The sequence below is a fragment of the Aythya ferina genome (genome assembly GCF_964211825.1).
Source record: "Aythya ferina genome assembly, chromosome: 8".
Classification (NCBI taxonomy): Eukaryota; Metazoa; Chordata; class Aves; order Anseriformes; family Anatidae; genus Aythya; species Aythya ferina.
The window spans coordinates 11,420,886-11,443,831 of record NC_140304.1 but is presented as its reverse complement, the minus strand read 5'-3'; the positions used below and the strand labels follow the sequence as shown (position 1 = coordinate 11,443,831).

Genomic DNA, 22,946 nt, shown 5'->3' with positions numbered 1-22,946 from the left:
TTACAGCTTTATCTAAGTGGGAGCTGTGAGTGATTAACACCTCCACAAATCAGGCCACTACAGGATCTACAGAGAGAGTGTTCTGCAGGCAGACATAAACTTACTCTGCTTGTGCTTGGAGCAGATTGAAACAATGTGGTTGTGGTTAGCGGGCTTATTAGGCCAACCTGATATGTCCTGCAAAGAGAGGGCTCAGGCTGAACATTGTGCTCGTGAACATGCGCAGCTTCTGTTCATTTCAGAGCTTTAGTAGAACAACCTGGTGTATGACCGCAGCAAAAATAAAGACAGAAAATTGGTGGGAAATCTCTCTTCCCTGTCTCTCTCTTCCAAAAATGTTGAATTTGCAGGCATTTTAATCTGTTCTGGTATTTTCAGGCTCCTGAGACTCAAGTTTTGAGACATTTGAGGAAGTCCTACAAACGCACTTAGCAGACATCTGTTGGTGTCTCTGGATTTCTGTAAGTCTGAAGATTTGGCTTGTAGGAACCTAGGCTTTACACAAAACTAAGTTTTACAATGACTCAAAGTGATTTGTAAGTAATTTATGCCTGATTTTCCCCCTCTCCCTATGCTCTGACAATGCCCTGTGAATGCACAGTCCTGATGCAGAGGTGGCTTCTCCCAGATCTGTAGCAGAGATTCCCAAGTAATGACACACATGGCACACACGGTGCCAAACCTCTGGAAAGTGGTACCCAGCACTTTCTGAACAGCTTTCTCTGCATACAGGGAGCTTGACACTGCCGGGAGCAGCTTCAGTTGCCACTGCCACTGCTTCTGGGGCAATACTGCAGTGTGGGAATCCTCCCACACTCCTCCAATAACAGAATAACGAACATACAGCACTGTTAACACCAGAAGGTCAAAAATCACAGATATAGCTTTAAAATCCTTGTTTGGAAGGTATCTATGTGTGTGTACACACACAGATAACAGTTTTACAGACACGTATGCATACATGAATACAGAGCTTGTATCAGCCAAGGTGACCTATGAAATATATGTGGCTTGTCAGCTTTTACTGGGTCATCAACTGCAGAGGAACAACGACTGCTGTGTAATCTGGACCCCCAGTATTAAACCAAGGGTGAGATGCATCTCACCTAATTTGGGTCATCTAAGAGACAGTTTTCTGAGGTTAAGGTAATTGTCAAGACTTCCTTTTAGAGTCACTGGGGAGAAATCAGCTCCTCCCAGAAAGCTTCTTCCCTCCTCCAATGGTTATCCCATATATTCAACTTCAGAAGGAGCCTACAGGGCTGTCGTAGGTTCAGACAAGTCACTCTGAGATGTTTAAGTGACGTCAGATGAATTCCAACTCAAGTGTAAATCCATGGACTCCACTGTGAGACCAGTCACAGTACATTCAAGTCTGCTTTCTCCCACAGATGCACAACTTAGATCTGCAGCCTCTGCAGTATAATATTACAAGCTTCTGCTGAGAACCAAAGTGAAGGTTGTCTGAAATTATCCCATCTAGATAACACACTAGTTTTATTTATGGATCAGTACGTGTGCGCATAGCTAAATAAACAAGTGGCTTCTCCTAAAATCAGGTTACCATTGCCAAACTCTTAAAAATCCAACCCATAAAATAAACAGACTCCAGGAGTTACCTGTGACTCTTGCCACTGCAGCAACTTCAAGGTAACAAGAAGTCAATAAACCCCCATCAACAAAATCCCCACTGGGATTCGGCAACTGAGACTCTGAAGCAGCAGTCATCAAGGGAGACTAAGTGATTCAGTAAAACGTTAATGTTCCCAGAGGAACCGTTTTGGGGCTGCCTTGGTTTGGTGAGAGGCAGCCCTGATTTGTTACCAAAGGCAAAACATAGGCATAGGCCATTGGAGAGGCTCCTGTTTGGATGGTGTCTGTATAGTCACTCTGCTGTCAGACTTGCTCTCTGCCCTGGGGTTATATCCTTTTCCCTAATGTAATTGAGATTAGTAATTAATTCTCTCTTCTTCTGGACTCTTTCAGTGCAGGCAGTTTTGTCCTGTGTCCCCTAGCAGACTTCATTCCCTACACAAAGGAGAGAAATACCAGCTCACAAAAGATGTCTGAGCACATCCTTGCTGTGATCTGAACCAGCCATGCAACATCCAAGACAGGTACACATATTGAACAAAAAGATTTAGGAATCAGTGGACTCCTTTCCTCAGTTGCCTTCTCAAGCAGACAGATCTCTTTGTAGTCAGGATTATATGGCCTCCAGCATCACGGCATCAGAGCATTTTATAATAAGCAATGTATTAGTCCTTTCTACCACACTGTCAGATAGTTAGGACCAGTTAGCTTAATTGTATGTATGGGAATCCCAGAAAACAGAATCCCATTCATCTCATTTTACTTCAGCTGTTTAGTCCAACTGATTCTTACAGCTGCCTAGTACCTCTGCAAGGCACCATCCGATGCTGGTGGACAAATCTGGCATTAGGAAGATCCTGTCTCTGCTGACTACTGATTTGGTGTACACAAAATAATGTTAACAAGCTGAATTTCACGTTGAGGGGAGGGAGACCTAAAGAGTTTTATGCATTAGAGCAGAGAACAGAACCCAATACTCCTTAGTTGCAGCCATGTGCTCATACCACTAAGCCATTTTCTCTCTTATTTATGTAAACTGAGGGAATTTTGGTTTCCAGCTTGGTAAACAAGGATTTAACTACTTCCTCTCTCCTCCCAAATAACTTTCCCTGAAATGAGCATGGTAAACACAACCCTCTCTCTCAAACAGCCTTTCTGCTTGGTGTTATTTTTGTAACCGATTCTCTTCTGGAAAACAAACAACTCAAATTTCTGCTGAAAACAACCCAAGGGAACCTCTTCAACAAGCAGTATCACACATACTCCCCTCCACTGGTTGCGTGGCAGACAAATAGACACTCACCCATGGATGGGTTTATAATCCTGTGACAAAGAAGCTCTAGGGCAGCTGGCAATGTGCAGAGAATGTCGCAGAGTACCTCACTCCCTTCCAGCATCATGCCCTACTTGTCAGACAAGAAGACAGCACAGCATGTAGCACCTGGCATCAGGAGCTAGAAAGAAACTCTGACCTTATGTTGGGCATGTGTGAGTTGCTAAGATGGTGGCTGGTGAGGAGATATTTGGCATAAAAAGCAGGAGACTTGACAGGTTGGAGTATTTTCATCTTCAGTGCCCCCATAACGACTTTCAGATAATGACGTTTTAGGAAATTATAATCTTGTGTTTGTAGTTTATACCTGTCAAGGCTTAACTGAATCGTGAAAGGCTAGAAAGTTGTTCTTTCACAAACAAGGTTCTCGCATTACTAGAGGATGGAGAAGTGGGTCTAACCTGGCTTTGCAGATTGCATCCTTCCTTGCTGTCCCATAACGATGAGTGCACACAAATTCTCCGATGCCATTGCTGTTACCTTCAATCCATGGAATCACAGTGGCAGAAATCAAAGATCTAGACAAAGGAAAAGAGTAAGGACACAATGTAATAGGAGAAAAACGTGGACTGTGCTAGTCCTTTTGAATGGGGGATAGCAAGAAACTTGCTGCCTATCACGTAGTCTGGGAATTTGTGTTGGGAGTGTGCCTTCTGAATGCCTTTACCCAAAATGAGGCCTAAAAGCACAAAGCAGTTTACAGCACTTTCATTCCTAGGTCTCAAAGGATTTGCAGTACAGAAAGGAGCACATGGCATTCCCTACTGTAGAAGGGGAAGCAGTGGCCCAGAGCATTGTATCACTGAGTAGCCAAGTTGGGAACCACACCTGAATCAATCGTATTTTCGGTCAAAGCAGCAGCCACTTCCCTGCGAGTACAACAGGTATGTTTTTCACAGGCTGGATATTGGTTTTCTTTGGCATGCCATTTGCTTTCTGTTCACAAGGGAGCTGGGAATGACAGAGCAAGCAGTCCTCAGCCAGGGCCTCACTGCTGCTGAGGCAAGGAGAGTGTCTCAGTACGGGAGGACAGAAGTTCCAGCCAGGACAGCTGAGGTGAAAATCCAGCACAAATCCATATGAGACACCCTTGCAGCTCAAGACATCCATCAGCTAATCCTCCCTTTGGCAATTTCCCCACTTACTCCTTCCATCAAAGGGGCTTGAGTTACAACGGCTGCTGTCTTAATGAGTGAAGCTTTGAAGGAAGCTGGCTTCTCCAGGACAAAAATAAAGTACTTTGCACTCTCACCTTGCCTCTTAGGAGAAAGAGGCATTTAACAAACTGTTACTGAGCCTCAGGAGGGAGGCTGAAACCCAGAGAGCTGTGCACACAGACGAGATGGGGCTGAGAGAAGCGAAGTGCTTTGCCCCATGCCATACAGTAATCCTGACCAGAACTGGGCACGGAATCTGCCTGTCCCACCTTGCAGTTTTTGGGGGCAGATTGTGAAGCCAGGGCCCTGGCCATTCACTGTTGTTCCAGGCCAAGTGGTGTTCTTTGGCAGAGGAGAGGTGTTAACTCTTGTTTCCTGGCCACGCTCCAATTTGGCTGACCATATTGTTGCTTTCTTAAATTCCTGCCCCACCCGACCAGCCAGGTTTGACTGTGTGCTGATTCCTACAACCACTTGTTGCTGTTGGTTATGGACTGGCCCGTTTTTCACCCTGGAGCTCCCTGCATTGTGTTGTTTCAATGGTCTCAGGCTGTAAGTTTGTGAAAAAGCATGTTTGCAAGATGGGTTCTTCTCCCCCTTTCTTTCCAGCCTATGAAAGTGCGGCTGTCACAAAAGGTGGCAGAGCAAGGTGGTCGCATGCAGTTGCAGAGCTGTTGTGCTTTGAAAGGGTTTTCCAGTTTCTCAGTTCCTCTGGCTGCCGTTTCCCCTGTAACTATCGGAACAAACTGCCTGTGCCCCTCTAATCAAAGAAACGTGAAGTTAGCAAGAGGCCCCAAATACATTTCCTGGCAACAAGACAAAAGTAAGTCTACTGAGAAGTTTATGCAAAGAGAATATTTCTAGTATATACAGTTCTGTCTTGTACTCAGATGCCCATACCAAAGCAATTACTGTACGGGAGATGCTGACTGGCTGGAAGAACCTGTTCATTCTGGATCTGTAATGGAGCCTGTGAGGAGCTCAGCTTCCTGGTGTGGAAGAAGGTAAGTGTGTGTGAGGAAGGGAGGCTGGGACATGTTTATTTGGGAGGGTAACCTTTCTGGGCCGGGAGCCTACTTTTTAATTTATTTGGTGGTCCAGGGAAATTCGTCACATCACATTCTCCAGCTCCTATTTCCACTGAGGCAATTACATCACCCTGGAGTCTTAGCTAGCGAACAGGGACGCAGCTGTATAAAGCGCAGGCTGGCCGACTCATGATGGCAGCAATGCAGTTTGTCCCTAAGACAAACAAAGTTCCGCAGGAGAGGTAGAAGGCTGGGTCCAGCCAGAGAAATGCAGATCCAAGGCCAACGCTGAATTCTGAGCCAGCTCACGGATGTTTTTTTCCATGTCTGCTTTTACCCCACCCTTGAGCTCCTCACATCAGATCCAGAGACACACGTGGCTTCTGTGTCCCTGTACGCACGTGGGCTGCTGTTTCTGGGTTCCCAGGAGAAATGCCCAGGACAGGTACTTGGACATTCTGAGTGATAAATGGTCTGAGCAGCATTTGAATGGTCTGGAGCGGCAGGGCATCTCCTACTACTTGACAACACTGTATTTTGCAAAACAAGGGTGAAGAGTCAAGGCCTGCAGACGTTGAAGCAAAGACTGGGACGTGGGGATGTGGCAAAGTAAAGTGCTGATAGCCGAGGAAGGTGGAAGTCCTACAGCGTGAGGCTTCCACAGCAGAAAACCAGTGACTCTCCCACTCACATACTCATTTTTGGTGTCATTCCATGCATTAGCATGAATAAAGGAAGGAGCTCGGTGTCTGCTGGGTCACAGCCCCTCGCTTTAGACTCTCAGCATTCGAAGTGACGTTAGGGTATTTACTCACGGAGTCTCACAGCACCTCTGAGAGGTGTCCAAGTACATTACCATTGTTTCACTCAGCAGCCTTAAAGCCGAGAGGGGAATCGCTTTTCACAGCCAGACAGCAAGGCAGTGTCCGAGCCAGAAGACGACTGAGGACTGCCTGGTGCTCAATACATTGTATTTTCCTCCAGACTCCACTGCCTCCTCTGGAGAATGCTGAGTCTGCTTCTGAACCCAGTGTCTCATGTTTCTAGTCCATCTTTACACCAAAATCTTAACACTGGTTTAAAATGGGCATAATTAACTTTGGGAAAATGCATCTCTAAGCTCTTGTGGGCAGTGGTTCTGTGTTCAAGAACTGAACTATTCCTCCCGCAACACAATGGAAGCACATTCTCAGAGAGTTAATAAATTCATGCGTGCCCTTTAAAAGAAGAAATCAGGATGATTTTTTGGACATTTTTAGGCAAAGTTTTTTTTTTTTTTTATGAAGCCTCCTTGGTAACCAGTTAAAACAAATTCCTCCAGACTGTAAACTAGAGATAATGGAGTTCGCCTTTAATCTCGGTCCGCTGCAGATCAAGTTACCTCTTAGAAATTACTTATCCTGGCCAAGCAAATGAATTGGAATTGATGTTCTTAATTGTTTTCTAAATTGCTGTTCCCCACTCCCTTCCTCCCCTTCTCTCCACACAGCTGTTTTGCATCAGAGTCTAGTCTAATGGGTACTGTCACTCACACGAGGGGGTGAAGTCATGTGGTCATAAAAGAGAAAGATTGGGGGAAGAGAGGGAAATACCACCCAGTGCATTATCTGGCTGTGACACACACAAATTGAATAGAAATAATTCCTCCTAGGGGGCTAGTCCCAACAATGGACACAGTTCTGTCTTGGGGTAGAAAAATGTGGAGGCTCACCCCGTTCCCTGATACTCATTTCTCCCTTACAGAGAAGGAAGATGATTAAAGTGCTAGTTTGGGACAGAGGAAACCTGGGTTGAAACTGCTGACTGCTGCAACCTCCTTTGTCTGTTTTTGTGCAAGTTGCTTTGTTTATGCCTTAACGCCTGCATTTGTAATGCATAAATAATGCAATTCCCCTCCTCTTTCCTCAGGGCAACAATGGTCTTTCATTAGCTGTATCTTACAAAACAGCTTAACCTGCTCTCCACATCCAAAAAAGTGCTTCAGCACTGCCTGTGTTTACACATATTAGGCTCCAGCCCCATGTGGAACTTGAGTTGCGGAGCCTTTGGGCTGTGGGAGCATCAGGCCAGGTCTTAACACCAGAATCCCGTCCCTCTGCATCCTCTTAAGAGGGGACAGATCTCAAGTCTCAAGCAGGAACCATCTCCCGAGGATATTTTGCTCCTATAAAAATCATTCCTGCACATGAAATGTATACAAACAAACAATTGCACCAACGTCCGTGTCTTGCCACTATGTTCCCTCCCACCATATAAATGACCTATAAATCCAGTTTTACTGCCAGCAGTTCTCCAGAACTCAGCTGTTCCCTTTCAGACCCTGTGCTTCCATGGACTGGCAACTGTTTTCTGCTCATCTGACCATTTAGAGTAACCGAGAGGAGCAGAGGTTATCCTCTTCCTAACCTCACCCAAAAGGTCCTTCTTGACAAACAACAGCCTATCACTTATTCTCATTACACTTCTGTGAGAGACCAGGGAAACAGAGAATTTGCTACCCACATAAAATCCTGAAGGGCCTGCTGGAAAAGCAGCAGACTCTTGGATACCTGTTAGTAATATCTGACAATACCATACAGAACTGAGTCCAAGAAAGAATGGCAGGAAAGAAGGAGTTTTATGCAAAATGAGTTAAAAGTCATGCTAACGGCTGGAAGTGGTGGGGAAAGCCAACAATGTCATAAGCAGGGAGACTTTTCCCTTCTTTTCAGTAAGAAAATGGCTTACCACAGCACTGCACGCAACTGTCATGTCCCAGATCATTGTTGGCACTAGCAAAATCATGTGCATTTATTCTGCAATCACCTATCCTGGGGGAGCTACACATTCAGCATTCTTCAAAACTGGAAAGAGACTAACACTGGCCTGTCCTTACAGACATGCTGGTTAAGCATCCTTTTTTATTGGGAAGTGTTTGGCAAATAGTTTTGATGATTAATCTAAACCTCACAGTGCAGATACCCTTATCTTCCCGGATAAAGGAGAAGGAAAAGAAAATCTGCCTCTGACAAACCTTAGTTATGTGACAGGGAACTTATTCTGATGCAGTCACGGAGAAAATGTTGTGAGAATCTAAAGGGAATGCATTTTGTTTTGCTTTGCTTTTTTGCAATTAGTCTTTTCTGTGACAGGTAGGGCCGAGAGCTGGTCAATGTCCTGGAAGGAAGAAAATTAGACATGCAGGTGTTGGGGGTTGTGTGAATGTGAATTAGGAGCACAGCTTCCAAGTAACGTGAATCAGGTACTCCTGCTTGTCTAAATTCAGGTTCTTTCAGCTAATAGTCAAGGCTCAAAGCCAGTTTTTGGAGACCTCTCACAAGTCAATGTGCAAGATAGAAAATCTGTGCGTATGGCACATCCTGCCCATCACAGGCACTGGGTTAGAAGTCTTGTTGCCCCTATCAGCAGCCACAGGAGTGGTCCCTGGTTCTGTCAACATGGTCCAGAACAGTGAAGATTCAGCATTTCAATGACTGAGTGTGACGATGGCTCAAAGGAGGATGACCTCTAGGAAGACATGGCTACAAAAAGGTCAAGGTAGGCAGTAGTGCTTTCACATGTGGGCACTATTTTTCAATCTGGGAGTGAAAGCAGACAAAAAAGAGATTACAGCAGTGCTCAGGAAGGAGCTCTGACCTTACCACAGCTTCTTTGCTTCCTTTTATCACAGGATTTTTTTAGCTGTCGGAGCTACAACCTGAGCTCCTGCTCTTTTTGCTTCTTACCTCGTTACCAGTAAGGAAGAGTCTGCAACCAGCATTTTGCTGAAGAGGTGCCAGGAAGAAGGGAACCCAATGTGCTTTTTCTGTAGCCGTATGTGCTAATAGCAGGAAGGAGAGAAAATAATTTGTGTCAATGAAGCAAACAGATGTGACCTTAGATGGTGCTACCCTTGCTGACATTAGGTACTTGCCGACTCCCTGAATAGCCCCATTCAAATCAATGTAACTGCTCTTGGAGCAAGGTTCTGCTCCGTGTTAATGAAGATGTCGGAATCTGGCCCACAGGGAATAAATGTGTTGAGCAAGAAGGGGCTCTTTTATAACCTCTTTCCTAGAACATGTTTGGAGGCCTGCATTTGCAGCTGGTTCCTATCTCAAAGCTGGGCCAAACCTAGCCCCCCCTTACCAGAAGATACAAGCGTGCCCAGACTTTTGGAAGTTCAGCTCTGGATCCAAACGTTAGGTCTGATCCAAAGTTGATAGACTCCCGCTGACCTAAACAGGCTCCTGCTGACCTAAACAGTCACTTGGACCGAGTCTCTGTGACTTGGGCCAGTCCTGACACAAGGCAAAACACCATCCACCAAAACTGCCGGGCTGTCTGGGCCCATGCTTGTAAGAATACAGCCGCTTTGCTTTTTCTTTTTTTTCCTCTTGCTTTTTAAATTATTTTTAGGGAAGGGATTGGTCTCAAGGAGGCATAAACTCCCTTCTTTTCCATCCCTGATTGAGTATCAAACTCCTCCGCTGAGATTTCTCCATGGAGACATTGGGTTTTCCTGGCAGGCAGGGTTGCAAACTACTCAGCGGAATGTCTACAGCTCTGCAGCTCCGGAGGAGCCAGGAGGCTGGGCATCCCAGCCAAGGGAAATACTGCTCTCGTCCCAAGAACACTTTCATGGAGACTGAGGTGCATACTGGATTAGAAACGGCTAAGCTGGGTTCTTGGTTTTTTTTGTTGTTGTTGTTGTTGGTTTCTTTTTCCCCTCGAAAATCTAAAGCATGGGGAAGAGAAATCCACAGACGAGAAATCTGGGGATCCTTATGGATGTTGCAAAATGCGGTTTGTTAATGGATCTTTTTTACTTCTGGTACTTCTGGCTTGTTGAACACACACGCGCACATACACACATACAGAGAATAACTTGGCAAGCTCGTGTTTTCGTGGCACAGCACCAGGAAATGGGAGTTCCCCTCCCAACAGAGAAGATCAGGGCAATGAGGCAAAGGTGGGGAATCAGACCCAGCCTGAGTCTCAGCGGAGCTCTGGCCCGGACAACTCTTACACAAATAATCTCCGGGAGCTCTGAACCCGTGCTTCATTGTGGACACAGACAGTGCTGTAGAAAAAACAGACTGAAATTGCTTCTCTTTCATGGCATCTGTAGTGTAAAAACGGTTTTCGTCCAAGACATTTGTGGTCGGAAAATCCTGACACCTCATAAATTATCTTAGAGGCGCAACAAAGCTTCAAAAAGATGAAACTCAATGCTGAGGTCAGCAGGAATTTTTTCGCATCTTCTGCAGTGGAGGAACGTTTTCAGTCTCAGGAAACCACCACAAAAAGAGGCAGCAAGAAGAGAGAATATTTCTTGGCATGAGAACCTCAACGCTCAGGGGAGTGTGGCGTCTTATATTATTTATTTTTGGCCACCTCTGTGTTCACACATCATCAGAATATGATCCAAGTGACCAGGGGCAGCCTGATAGTGAGGTGGCTGCTGTAGTTAGGTGACAATTCCAGGTCCACCCAAACACTCAGGCTAATTGCTCCTGCATAGTGCTGGGGGCTATGTGGGCTGAGAACCTCCCAGGATCAGCCTGACAACACCTAATAGGGAAGTTTGGTTTGGGATAGGGGCGAAGCTCTGCATAACCACAGTAGGCTTCAGTGTGGGTTTGCAGAGAGCGTGGAGCAGTGTTGCGAGGAATGGTTTATGGTCTCGATCAGCTCATTACCCACAAACAGACAGTTGGCATTTTGTAAAGCTGTTTCCCTGTTCCTCTCGACTACAAATGCAAACCCACTGCTGGAGCTCTGGCTGTCCCGCTGCGGGAGGCTAAGCAGGCTGCTTAATGCCTCACACCTTCCCATGGCTGTAGCTATTCTGAACAAGGACAACTGCTGGGCAGTTTCCCTTGCTCTCCTCTCGGACATTTCCTCTTTGCTGTGCAGACGACAGTTTCCTTCTTCCAGATGAGAAGAAAGTGGGAAAAGACTCTTTGAAAAGGGGATGTCAAACACAAAAACCTCTGCAGGTGCCCAGTCATGATCCTCTGCAGCACATTAAAGCCTCTGTTGGTCAAAACAGAGGGAAAATGATGGTTGAAAGGAGAACAGACGTGGTGTCCAGGATGACCTGTGGTTCCTGTGTTGTGGCGTGTGGCAGGAATAACCCAGCCAAAACCAGTTAGTTTGGGAAGCAAAGGGGATGAGAAGTGGAAGAGATGTTTCTAAGAAGGCAGAGACAGAAATCGTCTGCCCCGTAGCAGGCCCCGATGCTAATCCTAGCAGCCTGGGTAACTTCTGCCACCCCAAGCCATGCCTGGCCTTGCTCTGCAGTGCTGGTGGCAGGAGATGTGCCGTGCCCCGTGTGCTGGAGCCGTGCCTGCAGCCTGGTGAGGGCTGCCTGGGAAAGGCAACGGGCAGGATGCGGCAGCCAGCTCCCCTGCAGGCTCCCAGCTCAAGGCGGGTGCTGCTTCTAAAGCCAGTTCTGCAGGGCCAATCCCCCCTGGGACAGGCGGTGGGGTTTTAGGGTTGCTATTTATTCTTTTTACTGAGTAATCACCAAAATGGCTCCCTTTTAATTTGGAGCATTGCCTGTTGCTTTTATGCGTCTCTCTTTGGAGAGCGAAGTTACAGGGTAAGATAGGAGCTGCTTTTTGTTTCGGCGGGTGGACAAAACTTTCAGGTTTGAAACCATTCTCCGTGTGTTCAGCCCTCTGAGTCCCTAGCAGGATCTGACCTCCCTGCCCACTTAGTAAATCAAGGGCTTCTAAGGCATGTAGAACTGATTTTATGGCAGCAAGATGCATTTCACTAGATTTATGTTATTAAACTGGAGGGGGGGAAGCCTCATTTTATTTGGGGCAGTCCTTGAGTTTTACAGGCTTGTTTGAGTAAGTAATTATTTTGGTAATGCTGGGGCCTCCTTTATTGAATCGTAAATGCATCCTGAACAGCTCTCGGAATAACAAGCAGACCTTTCCCTGAAAGTCCATGGATTGTCCTGATTAGCAAATGGGAACATTAGTAGTTTACTCTCCGATTAGCTTTGCTGCTGAGGGCTGCCTTGGTTCACTTCTCTGGGGCTACTCACAAGATTAAGCGTGTATGTAAATGTTTGCAGGATCAGTGCCACAAACGAAAAAAATAATAATAATTAAAAAAAAAACAACAACCCAAAAGCCCTTTCTTTGGAAACATCCTCTCTGACCATGTTAGGGAAAAGGATCAGATAATTGGGATCTTTATGATGCTTATTATAAAAAATGTTCTGGAACTAGTTCAAGCACCAATCAGAAACCACATTGTTCCACTAAATCACTTTCAGATGCCATTTCAGATACAGAATACAATTACTCCTAGTTTAAAAATATAAATGTTCCCTTCATAAAACACACACACACACACACACACACAACTATTTTAATTTATTTTATTTTTATCTGTCTTGGCTGGAGTTCAGGCCTTCCACAGATGATCTATCAAGAGGTTTTGTGCCATTTCTTTCTGCTCGGTGTTGTGCAGAGCCCGCTGCGTGGTGCAGATGAGATCTGTGACATGGACATGGGGACTTTACATACAAAAGAGCTCTTGCACAAGCCAGGGGGCTGGAGGCCCAGGCTTGGATGTGCATGTGCTTAAGAAATCAGCTCAAAGCAAAACCTGGAACAGAGATTCTGCCCGCATGTTGCATTAAAAAGCCACCCGAGATGCCTGGAGGGGTTCCTGGCCTGTCTTTTTTTTTTTTTTTTTTTTTTTTTTTTTTTAGATTTATTTATTTTTGTTATTGGACAGTTATGGGTTTTGGGAAGCGAGCTCCTTTCCCTGCGTGGTGGCTGCCGCCCATGTGCTCCCCTTCTTGTTAGGAGGGAGAACGTGGAGGCCATGTGTGAGCTCAAGCTGTGAGCCTGGCCCTGGTGGTAAGTGGGGGACCCACCGCCTCCGTGCTGTTTATGTGCGAGCACACGCTGAGGTGCAGGCAAACGGGGAGGTGTGAAAGAGCCCGAGGGGAAAAAAACTGTTCCAACAGGGGCTGGATGGGCCGGGCACCCTGCAGACTGCAAAGCCCAGCTCAGCTCAACGTGGCACGAGCCTGCCACCCATGCACAGCCCTTGGTTAAGGCTCTTGGTGTCGGGAGATGCTTCCAACCTCCTTCTGGCCAAGTCAACGCAGGGACCGGCATCTCCGGAGGGTTTCTCAGCCCCTCTATAAGGAGGGAGTGAGCATCTCTGCAGAAAGGTATGGAGGGAGCCCAGGATAACTCCACAGCTAGTCCCAGGGTGGGTGGTAAGCTGCTTGGAAAGGGTCCCAGCCTGCCCACGCTGCGGAGAGGCTCGGGGCGAGTTCCTGAGCCTTGTGCTTTCACCGCGTCGCTGCTGAGCTACACTGGGGACATTTCTACCTCTCTGGAGCGCCTTGCTGCCTCCGGGTCGGGACTGTCTGGGACATTTCTAATGGAAAGCTTTTCTCATCGTCAGGAAATGGTCCTTCGTCATTGCTGAAATCCTTCTCAAAGTGGTTCTGTTTTGGTGAGCTGCCGCCCAGCCCCAGCCACGAGCCTGCTCCCCTGCCAGCCGGCTGCCTCGTTGTGCAGGGCTTGGGGCCCCTGCGCTGCCTGCAGTCCTGCTGTGGGACGGGAAGCCCACAGACACCCTGAGCGTTGCTCCAGAATCCCTACAAACCCCCCCAGAGATGCCAGACCCCCAACAACCTGGCACGAAGCCCTGGGAACCTGGGATCAAAACAGGGATAACGAGGATTAGCTTTCTACCCCAAGGCTAGGGATGCTTGAGGATGCTGCCATCCTTCAGACGCACCACGGGCCGTCCTTTTTTTTCTTTTTCTGGGGTGAGCAGAGGGATTTCTCAGCGTCGGGGCAACGTGAGAATCCTGAGGGCTGCATTTTGGAAAAAATTTATATGGAAACATTTTCATGTTTTCCAAAACAAAAGATGCTGAGGGGTTTGTTACTAAGGGAAAATTCCTGCACTAGTTTCGCAAAGGCTGGGATTTCTGCGTTTTCTTACTGTAGCTAATGCCTTCTTTAGGAGGGCTGTAGTCCTGACATTGAGAGAAATAACCTTTGAACTCAGTGGTAGCCTAAATACGTACGAAATCCTGGCCCCAAAGAAAGCAGTGGACTCCCAGTGATTTGCCCCAGAGGTCTCAGTGAGACCAGGAGCTCAGGCACGGTGTGAGCTGGCATTGCCTGGTCCTCGTGGTGGAGTAAGGGATCTGCTCTGAACCAAACTTTTGGCTGGATGGGCAAAATCCACTCTGCTCCTCTGTCTCAGATTGCTGGGAAGCAAAATTTGAATGGAGAACAAAGCCACTTCTGAGGAATAAATGTTTAGGCTGATGTACAAATTCAAGAAACATTTTATACCAGTCTGAAAGGGATTTCCAGAAGTACAAGCTGTTCTTCCTACCATCAGTGACTGATTTTGCAGTGGGGGCAGAGGCAGGCTGATGCAAGGTGACAGTGGAAATTTGACCCTCAGTGTTGAGGATTTGTAACGTTTCTGGCCCAAAAACTGGAGCTCTTGCTGAGATGTGATTATTTCTGTGATGTTTCGTTATTACAGGACAGTCATAGAGTCTCGTTCAAAGGCCAGGACCCCCCTGTGCTTTGCCATGTCCCTAAAGAATGTCCCAGAGATTTCCAATCCAACTGGCCAATACTCTACCCAAGTCAAGAATGGCTCCCGTGCCCCATCAGTGAGTATTTTTTAATTATTACGTCCTACTGTCATTTATCACTTTGTTTTTCAGCAGGGTGGTCATGGCCTTTGCTGCAACGTGCTCATTTCTATTTAAAAGAGGTTGATGACAAATATTTCACAACCTTTGCATTACAATGCGCTTCTTACCTCAGGGATAAATGTTTGCTTTGCGAACAGGAAACATTCTTCACTGATGAGATAGGGAAATGTTACAGGTCTTGATGTTGCTAACTGTAGATTCACTATTAGGTTTGGGGTTTATGATGAGGCAATAGTCATTGGTGGTGTGTAATTTTTCAGACCTCTCATGTTTTCTGTTCTTCAAGATTATATTCCTAGTCCTTGTGATTATGGAAACATTTCTAGCACAAGACAACTTTATGAAAGCCTAAACAAACCTAGAAGACAAGTAAAAGTGTGTCACATTTCTTGTTCTTCTCTCTCTTTTCCTTTTTTCTCTTCCTTTTCATGCCTGCCTCCTGACTTTTTAATACTGAGGCTTGGCAGCATAGAAAACTACAATGGGAGGAGAGCCAAGATTGTTTGTGCAGTCAGGTTTAAGCTGCAATATCAAAAGCACAGCTCCTGCCTTGGATCCAAATATCATCAGAATCTGGTTTCCATTCAGTCTGGTGATTGGTTTTGAGCTCTGCACAACAAAGCTTAATTCACCTATACGGAGGTGTGGAAAACCAAGTGTCAGTAGCTATTAGCAGCAGCCGGACAAGTGCCATGTTTATAGGTATGCACCTCTTCTGGGGCTCACTCCTCATTCCGCGATATCGCTGAAAATGCCAGAGGAAGCAGAAACAGCAGGAGCAGAGGTAATGGGCTCAGGATGGTGCCAGAATGCCACGGGTGAGTTTCCTTGCAAGCTGCCCATGGAGAGGGCCCGTCAGCATGCACGAACAGAGCCATATTTCATTTGCACACAAGAACCCGGGATTGTCCTGGGAGGCAGTGTAAGAAATGGAGCAGCATGGTTGGTGCTAAACCAATAACAAATACTGTGTGCCCTCCTACCAAGAGATCAGAGCACAGGGGGGTGCCTGCAGCAGAGGGAAGCTGGGACAAGCACAGAACAGCAAGGATGTTTGTTACTTCTTCATTGTGTCTGTTACCAAGCGTAACTAATCTCACCACTGTCAGTAGGGATTGTGACCATGGAATGAACTCGGCTCTGGGACCTCATGGACATTTTTCATCGGAAATTTTTTAAACAAGACGTGGTATTTTTCATGCAAACATTAAAAATTACCTGTTTTGAATATTTTTTGGAGGAAAGAAAACCCAGTCTTTCACAAAATGAAACATTTTTACAGTGCCAGGAGGTTCTGTTCCAACAGTTATTGAGTGTTCTGAAATTTCATATTTTCCAATATGAAATGTATTTGGTTATATTTTTTGCATGTTTCAGAAAATCAGTGTCCAAATGAAATACATGAGTGTATACTTTGACTGATGGTATTTTCAATGTATTACCTTATCTCCAACGTAAAATGCTTTTACCCACATTGGAATAGCAAAGGAATTCAAAATCATGGAAACGTTCATGAGCTGAAGAGAAAGAAGAAGAAGGCAGACAATGAAGAGAAACACAAGGAAAAGACCTTAGCAAGGAAACAGGGGTTCAATGAAGATCCACCAAGGTTAAAAATGGAGGAAAACCAGAATGAAGCAGCTTGCAGGGTAGATTTCCAGGTATGGAGAAGTCCTGCACAGGAGGAGGACCCTGGATTATCCATGGGACTTGACCCAAGTTCATCAGGCTGTGCAGGAATAGTGATGGAAAGGAGAATTTGGATGCATTGAACACTGCATTGCTTTGTTCAGATCTATTTATAAGGTTTATGCAACCTACTGAACACTTTCTGGAAAAAGTAACAATGCTAAAAGACTTTGCAAAGCCCTCGTGACAAGGGCTTTGACCGTCAGGTGTCCCTGAAGAGATGAGCCCTAACTTAGAGCTCCTGTAAGGCCGCAGGGTGGAGATGAGTGCTTTGATTATGAGTGCGCACAGGGCAGAGAGGCCTGGAGGTCTGGTTTCCATGAGGTGGTGGCAGAGTGCCTGGGTTCAGGATGTGCAGGGAAGGCCACCAAAGGCGGCAGTGCTGCAGGCTCAGGAAACTCGAAGAACACTGCTTCTATGCACCGCTGGGAGCCTGGAGATATCCGGCAGAGGGGCAGAGCCTGGCTAGCAGCACAACTGCTTTCTCCAAGGCCAAAAAGCAGAGCAGGGCTGACAGAGGAGGATGAAGATGGCGGTGCCCTACTCCCAGCACCATTCTGGTTGGCAGGCAGGCCTGTCCCCAAGGGCAAATCGTACAGAGCCAGCTGCAGCCATCCCCCTTCTGCAAAACATGCACACAGCATGGGGTCTCGCAGGCTTTCAGGGGCCTTCAAAACCACCTCTTGGGTGTGCTCCAACCAAGTGAACACTCCAAGGACACCACCAAGGTCCCCTGCCTCTCAGGCTGCACAAGCTAAAGTGATAAAAATTGAAACAAACAAACAAAAACCAACAAAACAAAGACAGAGAAAAGAGGGAAAAGATGCTGTGAGGCCCAAAGGGCTACGGATGTGGGTAGTGCTGAGCTTAATTGACTTCTTCCTTGCTCTGCGAGGAAGAAAGCTGCTGGGACAGCATTGCTGTCTTTCGGATTGTTACTGATTTATATTTTTTTAAATATATTTTTGTCCCCAAAGCAAACAGGCGAGTGACGTAAAGCAAATGGAACTGCGGTTCTCAAGCCGCGAGACTCGGAGATGATCCCAGGCTGCAAAATCCAGATCTGGATTTTGAGCTCCCTGCAGCACCAGGCCTTGCAGATCTTCAGCTGGTTTAGGTCTGCTGCCTGAAAGAGGGGGCAGGCTGCCAACTTCAAAGTCAGGTTCAGGTTTGAATTCTGAAACCAACCTCCCTCACCCAAAGTTCAGGGTCACTCACGGAGGCTCAGAAGGGGAAGCACCAATTCCAGCCCTTCTCCTCTAACAAGGATTGGTCTTACCATAACAATTCATCTGAGCCCCTAATGAGGAAAGCCGTCTTCTTTGTGATGACAGTTAAATATGTGCTCATTCTTCAATCAAAGGTTTGTATTATAGTAAGTTTAGGTTATTTCTGTACTGTGGGAGTACTCTGAATTCACAAACTGCAAGTTATTCTGGTGCAGAACATGTGGAGAACTTCTGAAGACCACAGAATTAAAGCAGGTAGGTGTCCTGTCACAACCTGTGACCTTGTTTCCATTATCAGCCTTCAGTCCACACCCATTGATTTGTTCAACAGGGCTCTGAGGTGCTGGAACCATCTGTGAATGAAATGTAAAACAAAGGCCTTGAACTCTGATACTCACTGCAAATCTGTGATTGCTCCTTGCTTTGAAAGCTGTAATTCTCCCCAGTGGGAGAATTCTCCCAGTGGGAGAATTACTCATGGGCTGACGGGATTGTCCATCAGATGGTTGGAGAGGAATCACAGAATAACTTGGGCTGGAAGGGACCTTAAATACCATCTAGTTCCAACCTCCTGCCATGGGCAGGGACGCCACCCACCAAACCAGGCTGTCCAAAGCCCCATCCAGCCTGGCCTTGAACATCTCCAGGGATGGGGCATCCACAGCTTCTCTGGGCAGCCTGTGCCAGTGCCTCACCACCCTCTGAGTGAAGAAATTCCTCCTAACATCTAATCTAAATCTCCCCTCTTTTTAAAACCATCCCCCTCCTTCCTGTCATTATCTGCCTGAGCAAAGTTTCTCTCCATCAGTCAGGTGGAGAACATCATGATGATTTAATTGATATTTCAAGCAAATCAGTGGAGTCGACTAAAAATGAACTCCGAGAGCACATTTGCACTGTGGGGCAGCCACAAAAGAGCTTGCTTCAAGCTCTTAAACCAGGAAAAAGCATGACAAGTCAGTCATGCCTCCTCATCCTCCTAGCCTTCCCAGGCAAGAAGTGGAAGGGCAGTTCAGGGAGATGGAGCTGGCACACACAGAGTAACCCCAAAGCCTGTGATTGACTCAGGATGGTGAAAGAGGAGTAAAGGGAGTGCAGTTACTCGATATGAAATAGGGTCCATGAAGCTTGCAGGGATTTCAGACACTGGGATTTTCTGCAACGTTTATTGGAACAGACAGGCTGAGAGCGCTATGGGATAAAGGATCCCAAATCAAACAGCCTAATTGGTCTCAAATGGAGTGACTAAGGAACTCTCTCCCTTCCAAAATGGGTCAAATTGCATTTTAGAAGGGGATCTCTGAAATTTGAGTGGGAGGCCTGGATAGAAAAACGAATGGATGAACTCATAATTGACATGGATTCCATTATGGCTAATACCGATGTCAGAGCTGCCACCGAATATGTCCTGCAAATCCTGTCTGGGGGAATTCCCTTTAGAGATGTGACCCAGGTGAAGCAAACTATTTGCCGTGAGCCTGTGAGGAACTGAGACTTTAATTGCAAACATATGGCCGGGTAACTTTCCAGCAAGTGAAAACTGGGGGATAGAGACCTGCTCTGAAACAGATGATCCAGAAGAGCTTTCACTGTCTCTGATCCTCATTGTCCTGAAAGGGAATGGCTTTCTGTGCTCTTGTATCATTTTATTCTGACCAGAAAACTTTAAGGAAAGGAAAAGTGATGTCAAAATATAACGTTAGCACAAAGAGACCAGTGATTTTAGGAAGAATGAGGGTCATAGTTCCTTATGATTTTATTTAAAGATGGTTTATTCCTTTGTTTGTATGTTTTTGTTTTTGTTTTTTAAGGCAGAGGTCTGATCTTCAGCCTGCTCCTGTCCTGGAGAAGGCATAAGGTGGCTTGTGTCATGAACAGCTCTGCCTGGGGTCAATTCCAGTCTGAGAAGACGTCTTGAAGGACAGGATCATCACCCACTTGTGAGGGGGACCGGTGTAGCTGCTTAAATGGTCAATTCTAGTGTTTGGTAAGTGCACAGCAGGAAGGAAGGCTTGGGTACCAGCTCCTGGCTGTGATTGCTGAGGCAAAGACAAAGGCAAGGGCCTGAGTTTCAAGGCAGCTCCCAAGTGAAGTTGGGGAAGTGCCCTGCAGAGGCTTCACAGAGCTTTTTCACACCATTTTCGCAGCGGTCTGATTCCAGCTCTCAGTTGTACTGTATCAGAGCTGGTCTCTACAACTGAGAGCTAGATGCCAAAGAGGGGGTAAAAACTGCAAGGCTTTTTGGTGCACTTGGGGCTGTGACAATTCCAGCCCCTTGTTTCGTCTTGCCTATTATTACCTCTTCTAACTCTCCTGAAGGTTGATGGAGGATTTTCCATGGATTGAAGAATACCTTGAATACTAGGAAGTCAGTGTGCCTTTGTACTTGCCTCTGGGACCTGGAAGCATGTCCTTATGTGTAATGAGGGGTGGATAACTCTTGTCCTGGGTGGCTGGGAAAGAGTGAAGGGAAATATGGGCTGGCTAGACCAGGAGTGGTGAGCTCAAGGGTTTTTTTTTAGGTTGCACAGTAGCTTCTAGGTACTGGTGTGGGAGAATCAGCTTCTCAGTGTTGGTAATGGCTGTACTTGTGGTAAACAAGGGATTTCCCTTTCCTTGAGCTTGCATCCAGGTAAGGCAGGCAGCTCATCGGGTGTTAGCTGGGTGGTTGGCTTTTGGAAGAGAACCAGAGATGAGTTTGAACAAACGTGAGAACCTGTGAGTGCTGCTTTTGTGTCCGTAGCTACACTCGTCCATGTGACTTAACTAATAAGGTTTGAAGAGGCAAAGATTGTAAGGAACTTGCAGCCTAATTGCTGCTTTGTGATGATGCTTAGCAGTTCACACAGGCCAAAGCACCAATTTTGGTCAGGATTATTTCTTTAAGAGCAGTGGCTGGGACATCTGTGGCAAAGGCTCTGGTTATTCTGAATAGTCCTGAGAATGAAATCAAGAAAAGTTGGGTCTGCAAAAACTGAGGCATTTAGCAGTAAATATTCCCTAAACCAGTGACCACATGTCTGAAAAATGAGATTTATGCAAAATAGGAAGGGAAGTTTCATAACAACACTCTTTCATAAAATAACAACAGTGATGTATGCACCCATGTACACACACGTTCTTTCCAGATAAGATCAAATATCCAACACTCCAAAGATGAAACATTTTTCTATTTATTTTTCTCCTTCTGACTTTGAAATGTAATTTTTCTGGGCAGAAATGCTGCAGAGAATTCTTTCAGCCACTGCTGGGAGTGATCTCTCTCCCTTGCCTGTAACAATGCATGTACACCAGGCCATTGCAGCCTGTAACTTCTCTTGCATATCCCAGTTCTCCCGCCATTCAAGTCCTGCTCTCCTTGTTCCATGCATCGCCTTCCAGGACTCTGGAATATGTTTCCTCTAAATGTTCTGTTAATGGTGATTTTAGCAGATAAGATAGCGGTAGGTATGGGAGTGGAGCCATCAGAGCACTAGTGGGAACTGTTGGAAGGGAGGAGATGCAGAAAGGAGAGAGAAAATAAGGTAAAAAGATAGAAATGTAAGGAAGGAGATGAGGGAAGGGAAAGGTACAGATGGAAGAGAAAGAAAAGATAGAAAAAGCAAGGATCCCAGAGGACAGATTCTTCCTCTGAGCCATGTTATATACTGCATAAATTACAGTAAATTGAAATATTGTTGATCTATAAAGGCTGTATTGTTCTCTTTTTCTCTTGGCCAACTACTAATGACGTAAGCAGGAACTCTGCTCTGGGCTGAAGAAGTCTAGAGCCTAGCAAGCAAGCCTGGCGCCCAGACTGGGGCTGGAAGTGGGATTTGGCCTCTGCTACAGAAAGACTTTGAGGATTCAGACTTAGAGGAACCCAGGGAATGTGAGGCTGCTGGGCAAGCTTCAGATAGGAGCATTTAGTCAGTGTTTCTTCCACAAAACCCAATAAAAATACATCTTGAAATCTTTTTCAGGAAGATGTCAGAACTCTTCTGCAGAGTTAACGTGCCCAGCGCAGAGACCAGCTTAGTCATTACAGAGTAAGACAGAGGGGTCTAAGTCCTGCTAGAAGTCCATATATCCTGCAAGTCTACTACGGGAGGTGCTCCATGATGTGTACAAATGTATGTGTGTATATGTATATATGTATGGAGGTATCACTGCTTATAAGTGCATGCAGTGATCTGTTTTCTCCCAATAATTCAGCAATTCTGCCTTCAGCTTTGCAGACTCCAGGATCCTGGCCAGCTGGAGCAGCGGAGGCTGCCAAGTCCCTCAGGTTGATGGAGCCAGCAGGCTGCTCCACCTGACTGTCTGGAAGCATTCTTTTGCTCTCTTGGGAGGTTCCCAGCGCGTCTCCATTTCCTCCAAAAGAAGGTTCACCCATGATTGCCAGCATCTATGTCAGGTTTTCTTTCCATGGGTGCTGAGGCTGCAAAACCCAGAGCCCCGTGGCCCTTCTTTGCACTGTTTTAGCCATCTTCCAGCTGCACAAGGCCTGAAAATTTCAAAAAAATAGCTAAGTAGGCAGATGAAACTACACAGGCTCCTGGCTAGTGCTATAGCTGCTACATAGGGATAGAGATGATGATCTCAAGAATTCTTTGTATCTCACAGCCTGATGAGGACAGTTATAACCCCTGGTTTTCTGCCATTCTTAACGAGGAGAAGAATCTCTTTGTCAACAGCTGAGAAGATCCTGAAGAATACAAGTGTGTGAGCAGGTAACAAGGGGACACCTGAAGTTTATGTTGTTAAGTTTCTGTGCTAATCTCAGGAATGATATGTTGAAAAAGTAAATCCTTTGCAAATGCTCATGAATCTCTGGTATTTGGGTGCTCTGCAGCAGAGATGCAAAAACACAAAAAAAGGTTTTACCAGTTGATCTCACCATGTGGCTCTCATCTAGTGCTCTGTTCTGCCTGCTTCTTGCCTGGGATGGTGTTCAAAACAAGTGGGATTTTCAGAAGTGCTTTGTATAGGGGAGAGTAAGAAAATTCTTCTTTCCCCCTTCTTCCCTGTCTAAGCAGCTTGCTCTAACTGCACCTCCCTCTCTGGGTGCCCTTCCCAAATACAAATGAAAGTTGTTCCTACCCAACACTTTGAAAGAGAGGTAATGACTTGCACATCAACAATGCTGTCAGTTCTGTTCTCTATCTGTAGTCGTGCCCTGCTGTTGTGCTGCCTAATGGGTAGCGTGGTCCCTTCCTATGTTTC

General features: G+C 46.2%; 1 long non-coding RNA gene across 1 annotated transcript; it reads left to right on the top strand.

Annotated features, from left to right (window-relative positions):
* The first annotated feature begins 1,332 nt into the window (after positions 1-1,332).
* LOC311440360 lies at positions 1,333-22,544 on the top strand. The gene is made up of 6 exons (XR_014695366.1): positions 1,333-2,117; positions 3,645-3,810; positions 4,974-5,087; positions 14,646-14,778; positions 19,553-19,728; positions 21,951-22,544. It is a non-coding gene; the product is annotated as an uncharacterized lncRNA (long non-coding RNA).
* The last annotated feature ends 402 nt before the right edge of the window (positions 22,545-22,946 follow it).